Source organism: Pseudorca crassidens, chromosome 3, assembly GCF_039906515.1.
Source record: "Pseudorca crassidens isolate mPseCra1 chromosome 3, mPseCra1.hap1, whole genome shotgun sequence".
Classification (NCBI taxonomy): Eukaryota; Metazoa; Chordata; class Mammalia; order Artiodactyla; family Delphinidae; genus Pseudorca; species Pseudorca crassidens.
Window position 1 is genome coordinate 155,820,543 of NC_090298.1, and position 15,776 is coordinate 155,836,318.

General features: G+C 39.1%; 1 protein-coding gene across 1 annotated transcript in view; it reads left to right on the forward strand.

The window, feature by feature from the left end:
* Positions 1 to 15,776, forward strand: part of ATP10B (ATPase phospholipid transporting 10B (putative)) — a 369,516-nt gene that overhangs the window by 49,929 nt on the left and 303,811 nt on the right. The window contains exon 2 of the mRNA XM_067732943.1: positions 4,551 to 4,617. The gene's annotated coding sequence lies outside the window, so the exon portion shown is untranslated. The remainder of the gene's footprint in view (positions 1 to 4,550; positions 4,618 to 15,776) is intronic.

The window sequence follows — 15,776 nt, forward strand, 5'->3', positions numbered from 1 at the left end:
TAGGTGGTGTGTTTTCATATTGGAAATGTGAATATGTTATCATATGTGTGTATGCCTTACAATGAGGTTGTTGGAGAAGATGCAGGGTTTTAGTGGGGGGGTGTTTGGTGTATATGATTTTGTCTAAAGAAAAGCATAAACTTCATAGCAGTGGTTTCAGCAAGTGAAATGTTGAGTGCAGATACGGAAATTAAATAAAGCCTTGTGAACTCTGTGATGATGTTTACTTGTAAATTTAAGTATGAGAAAAAGAGTAAATGGGATCAAATTAAATGTAGTTTTCCCTGAGAAATATTAACCAGCTAGTCAACATGTTCAAGTGGATTGGGAAGCCAGAGAATTTGAGCAAAAAGTCAAATAAGTACTGACTTTTTGTGTAAAATTAGCTGCTGTTCCACCCCAGATGTGGTGATAGTCTGGCAACTTCTCTTGATGAGGAAAGGTTGTTGTTACTTATGTACAGAAGTTTCAGAAGGCAGACCAGATACATCTGTGCAAACCAGGCTCAACACTCCTCTAGCCTGTGATGCTCAGGATTTGGTTGGCTTTCACAGTTCTTGGGGATATAACCCTTTAGCTCTGTTAAATTGCATGTATGCAGTGCAATAAGAAGCCAATGTCATAAAGTGTACTTGAGAACCTCTAATATGAGGAGTAATATTAGCATATACCTTGAGTTCTAAGATGCTACCAATTATACACTGCATTGTAAATTTAATAATAGCATTTGGAGATTAAAAATATATCATTAAAGGTAAATATCAAGTGTAAGAGGCACCGCAATTTCAGAAACATTAGAATGTGAAAAAGTAAGAATATATAGTAATATGAGCTTTGATCTTATGAAACTAATCTGAATGGATCCTTTCCAAAGAATTTAAAGAAAATAAAAATACGAAGGATAGTGGAATATTAGTCACTACTGAGGTTGATGGAAAATCAAACGTGGACCTGTCATCCTATACTCTTTGGCCCAATTCAAAGTTAGTTACAGTGGAGAATTGTGGGAAGGGCCATTTATGGACATACAGTTGAGGAGTCTCTATCTGATGTTACTGATGTGATTGCAGAGATGGGATTTGTATCCTACACAGTCACCAAAAGTCAAGGCAGACCCTGGAAATCAGAAACAAGACCCACATCAATACGATATACAGATGACAAAGTGAAGGAGACAACAAATGGAAGAGGCAAGGAAGTGACAGCAAAAATTCGGGGCTGCTGACTATTAAAGTAGTAGAATGGAGAAAAATTCTGGAGTTTTTCAACAAGAGTTTGGAGGTCTTTCCCAAGGCTATTTGCATAAAAACTCTCCCTAGCAAAACATTTGGTGCCTGGACTTTTCTTCCTGTTGAGGCACAATCTGAGATACCCTCACATCTGATACCTCTGCTTCCACTGTGCTATTCAGGAAAGGCATCAAGGAGACATCAAATCAAATACTTGAGTCTACTAAAACTGTAGACTGACCTTGGACCAAAGTCCCAGGAGACACTTTATATACCACTGTTTATAATCATGGTTTGTATGTTCCAGCCTTTGGCCAAACCATGATAACATGAAAGTTATCAGAAAGTCCATGCTCCATTACCTTTCTCCGTCCATATCTTTGATAATAGAAGAATATCAAAAGGTAATAGAAATAAGGCATAAGTTTATTTGGGCTCCTGTTAGTCAGTGAATAATGCTTTGCGATTTACGGGCCTTAGACATATCCATACAAAAGGACAGCTTGAGGAGTCTTAGAACATTTTAAGAGGGGTTCTCATCCCAGTCCATATACCTGTGGTAACTGTATGTAAGTCTACTGCTAACTTCCATAAAACAGTCAATTGATTTAAAAGGGCTGGAGGAGAGAATCAAGTTTCTTTCCCTGGTCAGTCCACTGACAAGTAATTACTGATTCCTTATATTAAGCTCAGGCTGGTGACACAAAGACTGTATAAGAAGCAAGCTGTAATTCCTGCAGAAGAGTTACCTAAATTCCAGTTGGAGAGAATATTATGCAACAGTTTACATTCCATGCGGTCTTTAATTAGCAGTTAAATTGTGCTTGTGAAACAAATTTTATTTTTTGCTCATGCATCATTTGTCACTCTGTTCCACATCATCCTCACTCTATAACTCTGGCTGACAAAAGCTCTGCCATTTGGAAGGTTGGTGGTCATGTCAACAAGGACAGAACATGGAGAACCACACACATCAGCTCAAATGCTTCCGCCTGGAAGCATCACACGTCACTTCCTCTCTTACTTTTTTGGCCACCACAGGTCACATGGCCATGCATTTCTTTCTTTTCTTTTTTTTTTAATTTTAAATTTATTTATTTATTTTTGGCTGTGTTGGGTCTTTGTTTCTGTGCGAGGGCTTCCTCTGGTTGCGGCAAGCGGGGGCCACTCTTCATCACGGTGCGCGGGCCTCTCACTGTCGCGGCCTCTCCTGTTGCGGAGCACAGGCTCCAGACACGCAGGCTCAGTAGTTGTGGCTCACAGGCCCAGTTGGTCCGTGGCATGTGGGATCCTCCCAGGCCAGGGATCGAACCTGTGTCCCCTGCATCGGCAGGCAGACTCTCAACCACTGCACCACCAGGGAAGCCCCATGCATTTCTCTAAGGCACAGGAAAGGGCGATCCTCCTAAGTGCCCAGAAGTAGAGGAGGGATGACTATTGGTGACCAGGAGCAATGACCACCATAGGAAGTGAGCACAGAAGCAGTGAGAACAAGAGAGAGCAGGCAAGAGAAGAGATAGCCTGGACTCAAGCAGTAGAAATGGAAGATTTGTTGTACAGTGGAGGCTAACCCAACATTGTAAAGCAACCATACTCCAATAAAAATTAATAAAAAAGTACAATAAAAATAAAAAATTCACAGAAAAAAAAGAAATGGAAGAAATGAATAGATTTGAGAGACATTCAAGAGTCACACAGAATTCTGTATCTGTCCTAATTTCTTATCTTAAAAAACAAACAAAAAACAATCAAAATAACAGGCAGGGCTTCCCTGGTGGCGCAGTGGTTGAGAGTCCGCCTGCTGATGCAGGGGACACGGGTTCGTGCCCCAGTCCGGGAGGATCCCACATGCCACGGAGCGGCTGGGCCCATGAGCCATGACCGCTGAGCCTGCGCGTCCAGGGCCTGTGCTCCGCAACGAGAGAGACCACAGCAGTGAGAGGCCCACGTACCGCAAAAAATAATAATAATAATAATCAGGCAAAATGGAGAGATGTTTGTCAAAGAGTACAAACTTCTAATTATAAGATGAGTAAGTTCTGAGGATCTAACAGACAGCATGGTGACTATAGTTAATAACATAGAATTGTTTACTTGAAAGTCGCTAAGAGAGTATCTCTTAAGTGTTCTCACCACACACAGAAAAATGGTAACTACATGAGGTGATGGATGTGATAATTAGCTTGATTGTGGTAATCATTTCACTATGGATACATATATTAAACCATCATTTTGTGTACCTTACATATATACAATTTTTACCTGTCAATTATACCTCAAAGCTGTTGATAAAAAGTTGTGATTATAAAGAATCCAAAAGGAGGCGGACCAATGAGAATAAAGAAATTTGGGTAGGTTTCTTGAACAAAATGTAAAAGATGTCTGTCGATAAAATCATCATTCACAGATGTATGTATGTGTTCTCATTTTGTGCTTGCAACTGCAGCAGGTGCTCTTTCTGTTCTTTATTGCCCACACATAAATTTTTTCATTATGACTGTCATAATAATGGTTAATCTGTATTTAACGTTCAAAGAGTACCACACACTCTACGTGCATTACCTATGAATTAGGTGGTGGTATTGTCCCACGTTATAGGTGAGGTCATTAAGTCTTAAAGAGATAAAGTAACTTGCTTAAGAAACCAGCTAGTAGGGAATCAGGATTTGAATCCAGAACTTCTTAACTTAAAAGCCCTGGCTCCTAACCATGATCACACACTACCTCTTTGGTCTCTACTGAAATTAGACAGGTGATAAGTTTGTGCTTCATTTAAGTCTTTGATTATCCTCCAGAGTTACATTGTAGAAACCTAATTTTACCAGATGACACAATTCCAGCTATATCATGAAATTCTCAAAGACATAATAACCAAGGTTCATGTGGATTGAAATTAAAAAGAAAATCAGAATAATGCAAGTCCCACTGAAATGTAAGGAGGGTGGGAATATGTGCTATGAAATCACAGAGCAAATGGTAGGCCATTCTGGGAATCATGGCATTCAAAAACTCAAATGTTGGAAACCAAAAATATAGAACAGCTTATAGTCCATTTTGTCTTTTAACTGAGACTTCATAACATGAATGACCCTGGCAGTCCGTGGTGATAAAAGCGATGACAGTGGCCTTGGCACAAATAAGGCTAACGGTTGTACATGTGCAAAGAATGGGAATGAGCATTCATTAAATGCCAGACACTGTGCAAAGACTATAAAATATTTTATGTTGGGTGTGTATGAAAGCAATTATTGTGATGTAAGCTATAGTGAATCAATCTTTGATCTACTGAAATGAGATTTTTCCTTATCTTTGTCATTACAGATATTGACACAAATTATTTTAAAGAAGAAAAGCAACACCATTTCCATAGTTGGTATTCCGTTGTTTGGTAAGTTTCCCTTTTTAGTTATTTCCTTCCATGATATTTTATTTTAGAAATATGATTATGATATATGTTAGTTGCTTGTGCCTGTTTAGAATCCCTGACTTCCTTCTAATTAGATAACCCCTTTTTCTTATGAATAATATATTCAATGCGGTTAAAAGACTTTGGCACAGAGTATGTCATGGGCTGCTGTGGATGGGTACCTAATCCAGAGTGAACCAGTTAGAGGTTTTCCTGGGACTTTGGCAAAATAAAATGTGTCAGGAAAGACCTTCTAATGAGGCTTATAGGCTGAGTCAATATGTGTCTGGAGTTTCCAAAGGCCATCTGGCCCACCACACAGAAAAAGCCAGACTAAAACATGCAATTATTAGAGCCCTTGGATCTCTGAACATTCCAGTTCTGTGAGCCAATAAATCTCCCGTTTTGCTAAAGTAAATGGGTAGAAAACAGTTGGGTAGAAATACAGTGATCATGGTGACCTCACTGAGACAGTGTGAAGTGGCAAAAATATACTGGATTAGAAGTTATAAAATAGTCCTGGCGGTCACCTTGACTCATGACCCTCCTTAACCTTCCTGAGTCTGTCTCCTTTATCTGTGATATGCTAATATTGGAAGACTTAAAATCTGAGGCCCTATTTCATCTTAAGCTGTTATTCCAAGTTGATTGCTTTAACTCCATGAGTTCCTAGTTACCTCTCACCTAGAAGCCATAGGAAGTGGTGAGCCACACACACTGCTTATCAGTACGTTTAGCTAATGCAAGGCTTTTATTTCTAGATGAAGATCACAGCTCTCTCTTCCCAGGTCTCACTCCACCTCTGTCCCAAGGAGCTACCTTGCAAATGTGTATTGTTAGACAACCACAGGGCCTGCACAACAATGCATTTTTGGCTCTGAGACAATCCATCCCTTCTACCTGGAAGGTCAACTTGAGTACTAGCATTTGATGGAGAGAAAATCATGTACAAAGGCCACTATGAGATGTCTCTTCCTTAATGTCTTTTTTTTCCTTTATACTCATGGAATACCTATTCCAATCAATGATTTCTGCACAAATGCACAATGCAAACTTGGAATTCTTTTGAAAGGGGGATTCACATCTATTACACTGAAACATAAGCACATGTGTTTCAATCAACTGAGACTAGAAATTCCACTTTAAACGAGTAGCTAAATCATAATTCTGGTGAATGTTCTGTACTATTTGTCATTGACCTCCCATACTAAGTCAGAAGTGTTATACGTGGAGATCAGCATGTCTTTGGATTTCAGTGTGTACACATTATTAGAACTGTACCATTTTAGGAAACCCTGTGATTCAGCCTACTGACATTCTGCTATGCTTCAAGTTGCTCAGGGAGAATCCCAGTTCTCTGTGTTTGAAAATAAAGATTAAACCTCACACTAAGACCAAGAACTTACTTGAAAATTAAAAGATGTCATAATTACTGGATACAGACATAACAAGACCAGTGCTATAGATTGGCAAGTGATTTCTCCTAGTCAGCTCCTCTTACACCTACCTGTCGTCAATTGACTTTACCGCCAGTGTACCCAGATATTAACAGATGGGTTTCATTCAGTGTGAATAGTCACCATGCGTAAGCTCTGTAGATACTTATGTATCTAGCTATACATAACTCTCAAAAGATCCTAGACATACACAAAGATGTTTATGTGACTTATAAGCAGTTTTTTTTTATTATTATTAGCCTAGACTGGTGTCTCCTTAGCAATCTGTTTTCTGGGAACCTTGAGTTAATTTGCCATGTAAGCAGAGGGAGCTTGAAAGCCTCAGTATGTCAGAGAGTTTGACAATCTCTAAAAGTTGCAACTTTGATATTCTAAAATTCTCCCCTAAATCTGATCAACAATGTATTGAAGTTAAATACACTTGCAAAATTTTATACCATTTCTCTTTTCCCAGTTATACTTAAGAGACCTTTTGCTCTTATTTAGAATAATAAGCTGCAGAGGTCCAGTCTGTTGTGTATGGGATGAGGCAGTGGAAGGAGCGCTGGGCTAGCATGTTCCTTACCTCTGTCACTTCTTTGTGCTTGGTCTATTAAGGTAACCTCCTGACTGTTCTGGCTCCAGTATTTCCCCTTAATGATTCATTCTAACTAACATCAAATATATTTTCAAAATTGACAGGTGCCTCCATTATCACCATCCCAATTAAAAACCTCCCATGGGCTGCTTGCTGCCCCTAGAATTAATAATGCTGGCAGTAGTAACATTAATAATTATGAGAGCCAACACTCACTGGATTTACTCTGTGCTAGGCACTATGTGATGTACTTTACATATACTTTCTTCTTTAATCTTCACAATGACTCTCTAAAAGTTCACGGTTGTGGAAACTGGGGCCCAGAAAGGTCAGGTAATTTATCCAAGATCACATAGCTAGTGTGTGATGGAACTAAGACCCAAACTCACATCTGTCTGATTGAAGTTTACACGTTCAGCCATGATACTATTCTGCCTCTTCTTCCTAATGAAGCACAGATCCTTGGCCAGTCTTTCATAGAATGGAAGGCTTTCATTTGTTCTCATAAATCTCTTGTTACTATTTGATACACACCCTTTTCTCCAGCTCAGCTTCCTCTTTATTCTTTTTTTGAAAGTCATATTCCATCTTTCAGCTCTTTGGTTTCTCCATTTCTCCCAACTTTTCCACTTTTGCTCTTTCTTTTCACCTTTATGTATTGCACCCATTCTTGGCATCCTCAGTCATTCACTCAACAGGTCATTATCACTAAGCACCTGCTGGTCAGTCACTACCCCTGTCTTCCATAAACTCACTGACCAGTGGGAGCATCAAATACGGGGTGAGGAGGTCCATTCCACAGTAGAAGTAGCTGAAAAAGATGAAAGTGGCCCTATTCCAGTGCCTAGTGCTTAAAAAAGTATTGGTAAAGAATCAAAGTCCTAATTACTTCATTAAATCTCATGTATTCAGGGGTGAGTAATCTTATTTCTCCCAGGTAAATTGTAAACTGCTTGAGCATAAAACAAAGCCCTGTGTTTCTTCTGTATCACTTTCCCTTAAGAAATTCACTTAAAGTAGTCCTACCTACTTTTTCTAAGGAAATTCTTTGTGGCATGAGTGTATTAAGTAAGATGAATGTCTAGATCAGTGTGTATACTTGCAAATATATTCAAGGTTATTGTACTGAAGGATAGAAGCAGTGCAATAGGAACCAGGAATTTAAGGATCAAGACTAAGAGCCATTGGGCTTCCCTGGTGGTGTAGTGGTTAAGAATCCGCCTGCCAATGCAGGGGACACAGGTTAGATCCCTGGTCCGGGAAGATCCCACGTGCCGCGGAGCAACTAAGCCCGTGAACCACAGCTACTGAGCCTGAGCTCTAGAGCCCGCGAGCCACGACTACTGAAGCCCGCATGCCTAGAGGCCGTGCTCTGCAACAAGAGAAACCACCGCAGTGAGAAGCCCGTGCACTGCAACGAAGAGTAGCCCCCACTTGCCGCAACTAGAGAAAGCCTGCAAGCAGCAACGAAGACCCAACACGGGCAAAAATATAAATAAATATATTTATTTTTTTTTAAAAAAGACTAAGAGCCATTGATGGATGTGTGCCATTTGATAAATATACTCTCTGATGATAGGAGTGATGATTTCTGCCTTTTTGACTTCATAGAATTATTGTTAAGCCAGTTAGGTAAGTGACATCAAAGGCTTTATGAAATATATCTTCTATCAGTGATTCTTACAGTGTGGTCTGAGGATCCCTAGAGGGTCCCTGTATCAGAGTTCAGTCAGACGAACAGAACCAGTAGGTGATATATATTAAGAGATTTATTGCAAGGAATTGGCTTACATGATCATTGGGCTGGCTACGCAAGTGTGATCTCCATAGGGTAGGCCATCGGGCAGGCCAGGCTGGAATTCTCAAGCGTGAGCTGCGACTGCTATCTACAGACGGAATTTTTTCTTGTTCTTCAGGGAAGACACAACTCTGCTTCCAAGACCTTTCAGCTGATCAAATCAGGCCCTATTTAAGGTGGACCGATTATGGACTTGAATCACACCTACAAAATACCTTCACAACACCGAGACTAGTGCTTGATTGAATAACTGGGCGCTGTAGCATAGCCAAGTTGACACATAAAACTAATCACAGTTCTCAAAGGTCTTTTGGGGGATCCATGAGTCCTCCCTTTTATAACTATGTATAAAGCTGGATTTTTCTTCAGGTATTTGAACACAAGAACGTGATGCAACAGAATGAATGGATAAACAGATATGAGAATCCAGCTGTCCTCTAATCCAAATGGTAATGAGATTTAGAAAAATTCTCACTAAATTTTTTGTTGGGAAATAGTTATTTTTTGTTAAAATGTTATATATTAACATGTAATAAATATATTATTATTTTTTTAACATCTTTATTGGAATATAATTGCTTTACAATGGTGTGTTAGTTTCTGCTTTATAACAAAATGAAACAGTTATACGTATACATATGTTCCCATATATCTTCCCTCTTGTGTCTCCCTCCCTCCCACCCTCCCTATCCCACCCCTCTAGGTGGTCACAAACCACCGAGCTGATTTCCCTGTGCTACGTGGCTGCTTCCCACTAGCTATCTATTTTACGTTTGGTAGTGTGTATATGTCCATGCCACTCTCTCACTTAGTCACAGCTTACCCTTCCCCCTCCCCCTATCCTCAAGTCCATTCTCTGGTAGGTCTGTGTCTTTATTCCTGTCTTGCCCCTAGGTTCTTCATGACCTTTTTTTCTTAGATTCCATATATATGTGTTAGCATACGGTATTTGTTTTTCTCTTTCTGACTTACTCCACTCTGTATGACAGAATGTAGGTCCATCCACCTCACTACAAATAACTCAGTTTCATTTCTTTTTATGGCTGAGTAATATTCCATTGTATATATATATGCCACATCTTCTTTATCCATTCATCTGTCAATGGACATTTAGGTTGGTTCCATGTCCTGGCTATTGTAAGTAGAGCTGCAGTGAGCATTGTGGTGCATGTGTCTTTTTGAATTATGGTTTTCTCAGGGTATATGCCCAGTAGTGGGATTGCTGGGTCATATGGTAGTTCTATTTGTAGTTTTTTAAGGAACCTCCATACTGTTCTCCATAGTGGCTGTACCAATTTACATTCCCACCAACAGTGCAGGAGGGTTCCCTTTTTCACCACACCCTTTCCAGCATTTATTGTTTCTAGATTTTTTGATAATGGCCATTCTGACTGATGTGAGGTGATACCTCATTGTAGTTTTGATTTGCATTTCCCTAATAATTAGTGATCTTGAGCATCTTTTCATGTGTCTCTTGGCCATCTGTATGTCTTCCTTGGTGAAATGTCTATTTAGGTCTTCCTCCCATTTTTTAACTGGATTATTTGTTTTCTTGATATTGAGCTCCATGAGCTGTTTGTATGTTTTGGAGATTAATCCTTTGTCTGTTGTTTCATTTGCAAATACTTTCTCCCATTCTAAGGGTTGTCTTTTTGTCTTGTTTATGGTTTCCTTTGCTGTGCAAAAGCTTTTAAGTTTAATTAATCCCATTTGTTTATTTTTGTTTTTATTTCTGTTACTCTAGGAGGTGGGTCAAAAAAGTTCTAACCGCCTTGCTGTGGTTTATGTCAAAGGATGTTTTTCCTATGTTTTCCTCGAAAAGTTTTATAGTGTCTGGCCTTAAATTTATGTCTTTAATCCATTTGGAGTTTATTTTTGTGTATGGTGTTGGGGAGTGTTCTAATTTCATTCTTTTACATGTAGCTGTCCAGTTTTCCCAGAACCACTTATTGAAGAGGTGGTCTTTTCTCCATTGTAAGTTCTTGCCTCCTTTGTTGTAAATTAGGTGCCCATATATGTGTGGGTATATTTCTGGTCTTTCTATCCTGTACCATTGATCTATATTTCTGTTTTTTGTGGTAGTACCATACTGTCTTGATTACTGTAGCTTTGTAGTATAGTCTGAAGTCAGGGAGCCTGATTCCTCCAGCTCCTTTTTTCTTTCTCAAGATTGCTTTGTCTATTCGGGGTCTTTTGTGTTTCCATACGAACTGTAAGATTTTTTTTCCAATTCTGTGAAGAATGCCATTGGTAGTTAGATAGGGATTGCATTTAATCTGTAGACTGCTTTGGGTAGTATAGTCATTTTCACAATATTGATTCTTCCAATCCAAGAACATGGTATATTTCTCCATCTGTTTATGTCATCTTTGATTTCTTTCATCAGTATTTTATAGTTTTCTGAGTACAAGTCTTTCGCCTCCTTAGGTAGGTTTATTCCTAGGTATTTTATTCTTCTTGTTGTGATGGTAAATGGAATTGTTCCCTTAATTTCTCTCTCTGATTATTTTGTTGGTGGTGTATAGGAATGCCAGTGATTTCTGTGCGTCAATTTTGTATCCTGCAGCCTTACCAAATTCATTGATTAGTTCTAATAGTTTTCTGGTGGCATCTGTAGGATTTTCTATATATAATATCATGTAATTGGCAAATAGTGACAGTTTTACTTCTCATTTTCCAATTTGCATTCCTTTTATTTCTTTTTCTTCCCTGATTGCCGTAGCTAGGACTTCCAAAACTATGTTGAATAAGAGTGGTGACAGTGGATATCCTTGTCTTGCCCCTGATCCTAATGGAAATGCTTTTAGTTTTTCACCATTGAGTATGATGCTTGCTGTGCGTTTGTCATATATGGCCTTTATTATGTTGAGGTAGGTTCCCTCTGTGCCCATTTTCTGGAGAGTTTTTACCATAAATGGGTGTTGAATTTTGTCGAAAGCTTATTCTGCATCTATTGAGATGATCATATGGTTTTTATTCCTTAATTTGTTAATGCAGCATATCACAATGATTGATTTGCATATATTGAAGCATCCTTGCATCCCTGGAATAAAGCCCACTTGATCATGGTGTATGATCCTTTTAATGTGCTGTTGGATTCTGATTGTTAGTATTTTGTTCAGGATATTGAATCTATGTTCATCAGTGATATTGGTCTATAATTTTCTTTTTTGTGATATTGTTTTCTGGTTTTGGTATCAGGGTGATGGTGGCCTCATAGAATGAATTTGGGAGTGTTTCTCTCCCTGCAATTTTTTGGAAGAGTTTGAGAAGGATGGGTGTTAGCTCTTCTCTAAATATTTGGTAGAATTCGCCTGTGAAGACATTGGGTCCTGGACTTTGTTGGAAGATTTTTAATTATGGTTTCAATTTCATTCCTTGTGATAGGCTCTGTTTATATTTTCTAATTCTTCCTGGTTCAGTCTTGGAAAATTGTATCTTTCCAAAAATTTGTCCATTTCTTCGTGGTTGTCCATAAATTCAAAGAAAAAGTATTAAAGGCAGTGAGGGAAAAACAAAAAATAAAAAGGAATCCCCATAAGGTTATCAGCTGATTTTTCAGTGGAAACTCTGCAGGCCAGAAGTGGGTGGAAGGATATACTTAAAGTGATGAAAGAGAAAAACCTACAACCAAGATTACTCTACCCAGCAAGTATCTCGTTCAGATTCAGTGGAGAAGTCAAAAGCTTTTCAGACAAACAAAAGCTAAGAGAATTCAGCACCACCAAACAAGCTTTACAACAAATGCTAAAGAAACTTCTCTAAGCGGGGAAACACAGAGAAGAAAAAGACCCACAAAAACAAACCCACAACAATTAAGAAAATCGTAATAGGCACATACATATCGTTAATAACCTTGAATGTAAATGGATTAAATGCCCTGACCAAAAGACACAGACTGGCTGAATGGATACAAAAACAAGACCCATATATATGCTGTCTACAAGAGACCCACTTCAGACCTAGGGACACATACAGACTGAAAGCGAAGGGATGGAAAAAGATATTCCATGCAAATGGAAATCAAAAGAAAGCTGGAGTAGCAATACTTGTATCAGATAAAATAGACTTTAAAATAAAGACTGTTACAAGTGATAAGAAGGGATACTACATAATGATCAAGGGATCAATCCAAGAAGAAGATATAAAAATTATAAATGTTTATGCACCCAACATAGGAGCACCTCAATACATAAGGCAAATGCTAACAACCATGAAAGGAGAAATTGACAGTAACACAATAATAATAGGGAACTTTAACACCCCACTTACACCAATGCACAGATCATCCAAACAATAAATAAGGAAACACAAGCTTTAAATGACACAATAGACCAGATAGATCTAATTCATATTTATAGAACATTCCACTCAAAAGTGGCAGAATACACATTCTTCTCACGTGCACATGGAACATTCTCCAGGATAGATCACACCTTGGGTCACAAATCAAGCCTCGGAAAATTTAAGAAATTTGAAATCGTATCAAGCATCTTTTCTGACCACAACGCTATGAGATTGGAAATCAATTACAGGAAGAAAACTGTAAAAAAACACAAATACATAGAGGCTAAACATTGTGCTACTAAATAACCAAAAGATCACTGAAGAAATTAAAGAGGAAATAAAGAAAATACATAGAAACAAATGACAATGAAAACACGACAACCGAAAATGTATGGGATGCAGCAAAAGCAGTTCTAAGAGGGAAGTTTATAGCAATTCAATCTCCCCTCAAGAAACAAGAAAAATCTCAAATAAACAATCTAACCCTACACTTAAAACAACTAGAGAAAGAAGAATAAAGTAAACCCAAAGTCAGTAGAAGGAAAGAAATCATAAAGATCAGAGCAGAAATAAATGAAATAGAAACAAAGAAAACAATAGCAAAGATCAATAAAACTAGAAGTTGGTTCTTTTGAGAAGCTAAACAAAATTGATAAACCCTTATCCAGACTTATCAAGGGAAAAAGGGAGAGGACGCAAATCAATAAAATTAGAAATGAAAAAGGAGAAATCACAACTTACACTGCAGAAATACAAAGGATTATAAGAGACTACTACAAGTATAATCTTTTAAGACAGGAGTTGCAAACTAAGGTTGCTACAGGGACCAGGCAGGTAATAGAACCTCCTGAATCAGGCCAGTTGAGGAATGGGGATAGTCATGCCCTGCCCACAATGGCATTATTCAGCAATGGACAACTCTTTTTTTTTTAATTAATTTATTTTATTTATTTATTTTTATGGCTGCACTGGGCCTTTGTCACCGTGTGTGGGCTTTCTCTAGTTGCGGCGAGCAGTGGCCACTCTTTGCTGCAGTGCGCAGGCTTCTCATTGTGGTGGCTTCTCTTGCTGTGGACCACGGGCTCCAGACATGTGGGCTTCAGTAGTTGTGTGTCACAGGCTCAGTTGCTGTGGCTCACAGGTTCCAGAGTGCAGGCTCAGTAGTTGTGGTACAAGGGCCCAGTCACTCCGTGCCATGTGGGATCCTCCCGGACCAGGGCTCGAACCCGTGTCCCCTGCATTGGCAGGCGGACTCTTAACCACTGTGCCACCAGGGAAGTCCCAGCAGTGGACAACTTTTGACTGGTGGGAAAGTGTACCCGTGGCTGCCAGTTGTTTGGCTACTTGAGTTCCACCAAAAAAGAGTCTACATTATTATGAGGAGCATCCAGGTGTTTAACGCTGCCAGTGAATCTAAAATTTAAGTCTGTGCAGGCCAAACGAAATATTTGTGCAGGTAATTACCACTGTGTCACATCTGGTTTAGGAGCCCTGAATATCACAAGTTACTTGATGACAAACGACCAAGAAGTTATCATCCACTGAGGTTTTCTGTAGTTGCTGGTGTTTTTCAGCTGAGCCTGTCCCTGCTCAATATTCCTTACTATAAAGGCTCTTCACCATCACTTTGTCTTTGCTTTTTAAAATTATTTCAGAAATCAAATTAATTCATAGAGGCCCAGCCCGAGACTTCACACTCCTTCAAACTGCTCATCTTTAGAAGGTTGTTCAACAAGTATCTAGAGAAAGAGCAAAGCTTAGGTTGGAGAAAGGTAACCAAGACTCGCCAAACTCATTTACTGAGTGATTCAGTTCTGCGGTTAGCTTAACCCAGCACCTCTGGAGTTCAGGGAACATTTAAGGCAGGGTTTCTCAACCTCGGCACTATTGACATTTTGGGCCAGATAATTCTTTGTCATGAGAGGATGTTCTGTGCAGTGTAGGATGTTTATCAGTGTCCCTGGGATCTACCCACTACATGTCAGTGACTTCTCCATCGCAGTGTGACCATCAAAGATGTCTCCAGATATTGCCAAAAGTCCACTGGGGTGCCAAGTCATCCCTTGTTGAGAAACAGTGATTTAGGGGTGTTCATGCATGGCCCTTGAGGATATCTTACCTCTTCTCATGCTGCTTATTCTTGCTAAGGGGAGATCTGGTAAATGAACTCTTTTCCATCATGTTACATCTCCAGAGATGTTTGATGCTCTGGGCCACTGCCCCACTGTCCATCCCCTTGCCTCAGTCCTGAAGAAACTCATTTTATGGCTAATCTCTCATATTACTAACTCCTCCTCATGCTTTTGTTCTTTTTCCAACCTTTGTTCATTAATCCTATACCAGTGTTTGCATTTGTCTAACCAGCTAAAAGGCCTCAAGTTATTTTCCATTCCAAGTACTTAAAACATGATTTTGTTTGTTCAGGGAAGATGAGTCTAGACCCTTGCCTTTCTCCTGAGTAAAGTTAAGACAAACAAGCGTTGCCTTATCAAAGTAACCATAAGATTTTTCCCCACAACTACTTCTGTTTCAGTTTGTTTGAAGAATTTTACAACTTTTTTTATGGAAATAATTATGTCAATCTGTTAAGGTTGTTGGGGAATTAAATGAGTCGCATTATGTAGAGTGCTCACCCCAGTGCTTGGCACAAAATCACCACTCAACAAGAGTTATAACAATTAGTACCACTAAAATTTGCACAGCCTTTAGTAAATAACTGGTCTTAAGCTTATGAAGTTTATCCTGGGTATATGGTATGGGTGGGTGGGAGATGAAGGGGCAAAAGTTTCTGTCAAACATTGCTTCTTCATTGGCAATTTTGGGCAGCAAGAATATAAAGGCTAACCGTGAAAAACTCTAAAAATCATGCATGAAGAGCATGATGCAGCCAATGAGAAATGCAAATACGTACAAAATGATTGATTCACTTAAGTGTAGAAAAGCTGATGGCAGGAAAGGGGAACTACATACAGTTCTGTGACGTGTGATCTTTCAACACGATTTATTAGGGAATTCCAACAGC